This window comes from Bicyclus anynana, chromosome 22 (assembly GCF_947172395.1).
Source record: "Bicyclus anynana chromosome 22, ilBicAnyn1.1, whole genome shotgun sequence".
Classification (NCBI taxonomy): Eukaryota; Metazoa; Arthropoda; class Insecta; order Lepidoptera; family Nymphalidae; genus Bicyclus; species Bicyclus anynana.
In genome coordinates, this window is record NC_069104.1 from 5,167,031 (window position 1) to 5,174,232 (window position 7,202).

Consider the following 7,202-nt stretch of genomic DNA (forward strand, 5'->3'; position numbering starts at 1 on the left):
GGTAACCCTGCGCGAACTTAGGTCGTCCAAGGCAATTAAATTTACATGTAGGAGGTGTGAGATATGACTTCAGGTAAAATAAACAGGGGCATGGTTTGTGTAACAATTAATTGCTCGAGTATCTGTAGCTACAAAATCTATTAAAGCCTTTATAAATATTAAAGTAAGATCCGCAGATTTTGTAATATGTTCGTCCAGTTTCAAATCGTTTGTTTTGTACAGCGACACATGAACAAATTCATGATTAGGAACCGCAGATGGTAAATCCTTTCTTTTTGGTAATACTGCACAGAAATCATAAATATATCGTATCACCCCTATTTTCCAACCCTTAAGGTAGAAACTTTTTCGGGGCCAGCATCGAAGAATAACTAATAAATAAAGAATTATCAAAATCGGACTACTCTGTAAAAAGTTGTGCCTGGTCTTCGATAAAAAGATATACCTGGTCTTCCAGTGAACCATCAATACATTCCCTGTTTTGAAAAACCTCGCTGAAGTAATGTCAAAACTTTTGGTAATGGTCGTTTTGTCAAAGTTTAAAGGTCAATTTTCTAGTTAAGGGGAATGCCCACTGATCAACAACGTCGGCCCTGGGAATGGGTATGGTATATAAAAGTATATGGAGATAATATGATATATAAATAAAGATCTGGTTAAATTGGTTTAGTAGAAGTATGTTTGTTAAAGAAAAAAAACGTTTTTTTATCACTCTTCTTGTTCGCCGGTGTACCTAAGCGGCAAAGTAACATTTGAAGCTGTATTATTTGTTTTCTTTTACCAATAAGCTTCACAAACAAGAAAACGAACAAAAAAACCAAACATAAGCCTACAAAAAATTACATAAAACTCAGGCTGTATGGTCAACAATCTATGCTTAGCAATGTATCAATCTCAGAATTTTGACGGCCTCTGTGGCGCAGTGGTATGCGCGTTGGATTTACAAGATGGAGGTCCTGGGTTCGATCCCCAGCTGGGCCGATTAAGATTTTTTTAATTGGTCCAGGTTTGGCTGGTGGGAGGCTTCGTTAGTTACCACACTACCGACAAAGACGTACCGCCAAGCGATTTAGCGTTCCGGTACGATGTCGTGTAGAAACCGAAAGGGGTGTGGATTTTTATCCTAGTTAGCCCGTAACCATCAGGTGAGATTGTAGTTAAAGGCTAACTTGTAAAGAATAAAAAAAAAAAAAAGAATACAAAATTTTTGTATTGTGAGCTATCAATATGTCAAATTAGAGATAAATTAAAAATGTCGTACAACTTTGTAATTTTTTTTGATAATGTAATGATTTTATTAGTAAAATAGAGTTATCAATTTTAGATATATAAGTAACTTGCCGGGTGATTAGGGTAGGCCGGGGATGGCTAATGATGGATGGATGGATCCCTTTTAAAAGTGATAGTGACCAGTAACTTCGGAGGCCATCACTGCTTAGTAAGTGAGTGAGTGAATAAAATCAATTCAGTATTTACTATAATGACAGAACTATTAGAGCTAAGTGGAGTCGCTACACGCTACGGGTTAAGTGGCCGGCACAATAAAATTTTACTGCTTCACCAACGGCTACCAGGTTGTTATATTTTTTAAGTTAAATGTTCTTAGATACTTGAGACAAATTAAGATCGGGATAAGATTAGAAAGATTTAAGATAATTAATGTTTATTATTTCTCATTGGTACACTGGTAAGCCTTTTATTTGGAAGGTCCTGGATTCGAGGTTCCATGTTGGACTATAATACTTAGATTATTCATCATCATCCACATTGTCAGTCGATGGACGTCCATTGCTGGACAAGATATTCTTGCAATTTATTTTTGGCAGATGAAGAAGATGAAAAAGAATCTCAGCGTTTTCTAGTGCGGGTCGCCATTCCAGCACCTTGGAACATCAACGTTTAATCGTTTATCTTGTCATTGCTTTGGCTTGTCGAACTATGTGCCCCGCCCATTGCCACTTCAGCTTCGCGACTCGTTGAGCTGCGTCGGTGACTTTGGTTCTTCTGCGGATCTCTTCTTTTCTGATTCGATCTCGCAAAGAAAATTATTGTCATTTACAATATACAGGGTAATAGTTCGCAGGACATAATTTTACTTAGTTCGCAGAGCCGATAGATGCTGGGTGCTTCTTGGATATCAAGCGGATTGCTGGATGCTGGTGGTTCGAGACCATTTCGTTTGGAAGTCCATGCAAGAGGCCTATGTCCATTAGTGGATGTCATGATGACGATGATGATTTTGATGTTCCTTGCATAGCCTGTGAAGGCTTGCTTCGACCATCTGTTCGATCCATGAATAATTAAGATAAACATCAGACGTTCTCTACCAAAACTCGCTTACATCCTCAAGAATAAATAGTAATAGTAAAATGGGACACAGTTGGCGACTTCTGTCGGTTCATTATGGACATTGCACACTCGATAGCATCGTCAAAGTGACATAAAATTGTGCCGGCTACACCGTATACTGAATGCGTTCAAAGTGAGGAAATATACGGGATCAATGTATAGGTTAGAGGTACTGGAAGACTCGAATATAAACCAATCCATTTGTGCAATACATTGCGTTATTTATACTTATGACGCAAAATAAATGTTGTACTTTACGTTTATCGCGTCAGATATACACAATAAACTCTGTGGCAAATAAGTTCTTAAATGTATGGGCCGATTTTGACGATTTAAACTGATTTTGGGGAAATTCTTCTGGTCCTTAAGCAACGACAAAGATCTGAAAAGTCACTCCGTTGATTTTGCCATGACATTATTTCTACTAGAAAACAGTGGTTTGAGCTATGTTGATGGATGATTAAACATCGCTTGCCTATGATATTATAGATATTTAGACAAATAGGCGTATAGATAGATAGATACAATCCAAGGAAGGTCGGTGAATGTAGGTTTTAGTCCGCAGGGCGCCGTGTATCTGACGTCATCATCTAGGCTACCTGGATTTCATCCATGAGAATTTCTTCCTAAAATAAAAAAACCTTCCTATACAGAAAGTATTACAATTTTATTATCAAGTTTCTTCTAGACACTTTAGGTCTCAGTGTATGTCTCTGGTAATAGAGTAGTATAGTTCAGTTATAGTTCTCAGGTCACGTTTTAGACAAAGCCTATGGGTTTATGTCTTAATTAAGGACCACACGCTCTATACTAGGATACAATGTGTAGGAATTTAAAATATTTGAAAGACCAGGCACCTTAAAAGGATAAGGCATATAGTAGATACGGAGTTAGTCACATAACAAGCTATATAGAGTTACTATTAAATTGAAACAAGCTAGGAACTAATTAGCGAGAAGTTAGGAGTCACTGCATGCAGACGGCTTAGGATTGTATGTTTGGAAGTTTTTTTATTCTTTATTCTCTACTAGTTAGCCCTTGACTACAATACAATACAATACAATGGTAAGTGATGATGCAATCTAAGATGGAAGTGGGCTAACTTGTTAGGATTAGGATGAAATCCAGAACCCTTCCGGTTTCTACACGACATCGAACGTTAAATTGCTTGGCGGTACGTCTTTGTCAGTAGGGCGGTTACTAGCCACGGCCGAAGCCTTTCACCAGCCAGACCTGGACCAATTAAGAAAACCTCAATCGGCCCAGCCGGGGACTGAACCCAGGACCTCTGTCTTGTAAATATAAGTAACTGTAAGTGTAAAACAAATCCACAAACCAACACTGTATGTCCACAGGCTACCTACATCTGTCTTATTTAAATGCCAATTTAATCAGTAAAACAACCTGAGGCTAAGGAAATATCACAAGCATTGTTACAAACCTACCTGACGTGAATTTGTTAAACCCGCAGCGGAGATAGTTCAAGTTATCGCGTCCGATAGTGCTGTTGAAATTGTTAATTAACTGGTGTTCGTTAAGTGCACTAAACCGATTTATAACTATACCAGAATAACAACTGCTGTTGACAAGAAATGCACGCTAACGACTCGAATGTCTTGATTGTGTTGGCGGTCGATTTTAGTTGCACAGTTTATTGAAGTAATGACTTTTTATGGGAGAGTAAACCGCTTCGTAACGTAACGCGTTAGGGCGCCACTATGTCTGGCTTCCTTTTCTCTCACTCATACGCAGGTTTAAGGTAAGACTTCTGTCGAGCGTCCCGAGACGCACACGTTTCTTACTATTTAAATCCAATATTTAGTTTATTGTATACTTTTTTTTCTTTACAAGCTCTTGACTACAATCTCACCTGATGGCAAGTGGTGATGCAGTCTAAGATGGAAGCGGGCTAACTTGTTAGGATCAAGATGAAATCCACACTTCTTTCGGTTTCTACACGGCATCGTACCGGAATGTTAAATCGCTTGGCGGTACGTCTTTGCCGGTAGGGTGGTAACTAGCCACGGCCGAAGCTTCCCACCAACCAGACCTGGACCAATTAAGAAAACCTCAATCGGCCCAGCCGGGGATCGAACCCAGGACCTCTGTCTTGTAAATCCACTGCGCATACCACAGCGCTACGGAGGCCGTCAAAAACCTACATACAACGGTTTCTTATTTTGAAATGTTTGACTGTAAATAGGACTGAAAATAATAAAATATGTAAATATAATATATTTAAAAAAAATAGGAAACAAGCTATAACCATAAGATATATACTAAAATAAGTCGTGCGTGTGCGTGAGCCTTAAATAGGTAAGTAGACAAATTGGCTGGCATATTTGACATTTGAACATAAATCTTTCCGTTAGTTCCGTAGACTGATAATTATGATAATAGTAGTATACTAGCTATCTAGATATTGTTATAGAACGTCACATGTGTCATATTTTTAGCGTTCCGGTACGATGTCGTGTAGAAACCGAAAGGAGTGTGAATTTCATCCTACTCTTGATAAGTTAGCCCGCTTCCGTCTTAGATTGCATCCTCACTTAACATTAGGTGAGACTGTAGTCAAGGGCTAACTTGTAGAGTATAAGAAAAAACATGCGGCAAAAAAAAATGCGTTAAAAACTTAACACGTGCTTAAAAGTTATCGTTAAAATGACGTTGTATTTTAATCGGAAATTAATGTTAGTGATAACCGATTTGCATATAGATGATCTGATTAAATTGTACCTAATCGTATATAGAACGAGCGCTTGTGATAGCCAGACCTTCTTCAATATATAATATTATATAGAGGAAAGATTTGATTGTATGTTTGTTTGCTCTAGGCTCTGAAACTATTGAAAAAATTCTTTCACGGTTGGGAAAAATCAGTATCCTCGGGTCATATCATCATCATCATTATCAACCCATATTCGGCTTACTGCTGAGCCCGAGTCTCCTCTCAGAATGAGAGGGGTTAGGCTAATAGTACAATGCTGCCCCAATGCGGATTGGCAGACTTCACACACGCAGAGAATTAAAAAAAATCTCTGGTAAGCAGGTTCCCTCACGATGTTTTCCTTGACCATTTGAGACACGTGATATTTAATTTCTTAAAAATCACACAATTGAAAAGATGGAGGTGCATGCCCCGGACCGGATTCGAACCCACACCCTCCGGAATCGGAGGCAGAGGTCATATCTGCTGGGCTAACTTATATAACCTGGGCTAAAATATATAACCAATCGCACAGGATATATAATAGTATAGTTAGCTACAGGGTTGTAGCATAAGTTGAAAAACTTTCAAGTTTATAGAATGAGGGTGGTCTGACCACTCAGACTCTATATATATCGTTGGAATACAATAAAATTGATTTTCCTTAATGTTGTGTTAGAATTTGCTGGAATCTAGGACCAGATCATTCTCATTGTTAACCAGAATTCAAATAACAATGCAAATAAGGTTGAGGTCATACTGATGTGTTCCAATAATAATAGTTAATGGTGAGTAATATAAAATTGAAATAGAAACGGCTTCATAGACTGCTTATGAACTTGATTTGGAAGATTTGGAGATAAAACACACCACACTACTCCAATTTTGGATGGCGGGCTTTTGGGTTTACTGTCTGTGTAATGATTGCTATCATAGAAACGACTGAGAGGCAGGTATTTATATTAGGTACCAGCGGACGCACTGCCTTTTCATTAGTTTTTTGAGAAAATGGGGATAAAATAAAGCCTATATTACTAGCTGATAGTGTAGTCTGTCCAGTGGTGAAAAAAATTAACATCAGTATAATGGCTTAGGCGTCAAAGCTCAACTTAAAAACAAACTCGACGATAATGTAGCTTTTTCATTGGTAAAAGAATTTTAACAATTAGTTTAGTAGTTCAATGCTTCAAAACGTAACAAACAAATGAACTGACAAATAAGATATTACTTATAGGTTAAAGTGTGGACGCAGCCTAAGCGATATTGTCTAATTTTGAATGACGCCTGTAATTCGATACGGTGTAAGCTAAACCAGTCACCACCAATTAATTGTCCCAGGTGTTAACATTGAATTAATATGTTTTGACATTCGGAACATTATCTCGACGAATTAGAACTTATGACTCACAGTTTGCACTTATCTAGACTAGGAGTAGTTCAAACTTTATCGTTTTCGATTCCCAGCAGTGATTTAGCAAATTATCATCATCATCATCATCATCATCATATCAGTCGATGGACGTCCACTGCAGGACATAGGCCTTTTGTAGGGACTTCCAGCGAATCCCTGCGACTCGCTTAATGTCGTCAGTCCACTTGGTGGGGGGTCGACCAACACTGCGCTTACCAGTACTAGCAGATTATATCGTCTCTAAATTGACTCACGACTGGTCTGTTGGTAGGCCATAGCTAGTGACCACCCTACTGGCAAAGACGTACTGCCAAGCGATTTGGCGTTACGGTACGCTGCTGCGTAGAAACCGTCGAAGGTACGAGTAATCATTATCATTAACGACCCATGTTCGGCTCACTGTTGAGAACTAATATCCTCTCAAAATGAGAAGGGTTAGGCAAATAGTTCACACGCTGGCCCACTTCCATCAAGTGAGATTGCAGTAAGGGCTAACTTGTCGAAGGATAAAAATGCAGTATTTTAGGCTACAAGTTTAAAGAGAACTTTTCTTCAGAATAGGCTAGCTGACACTTTTTTAAATGGTCTTAAATAGTTTATTATCGATCTCCTAGAATGTAAAAAAATATTCATATTTTTTTGAGACGTGATTACATGAAAATATTAGTTTTTAAATATGTTTTTGACAATGCGAGCCATAACGCCTGTCGGCCATGATGGTCTAAAACAACT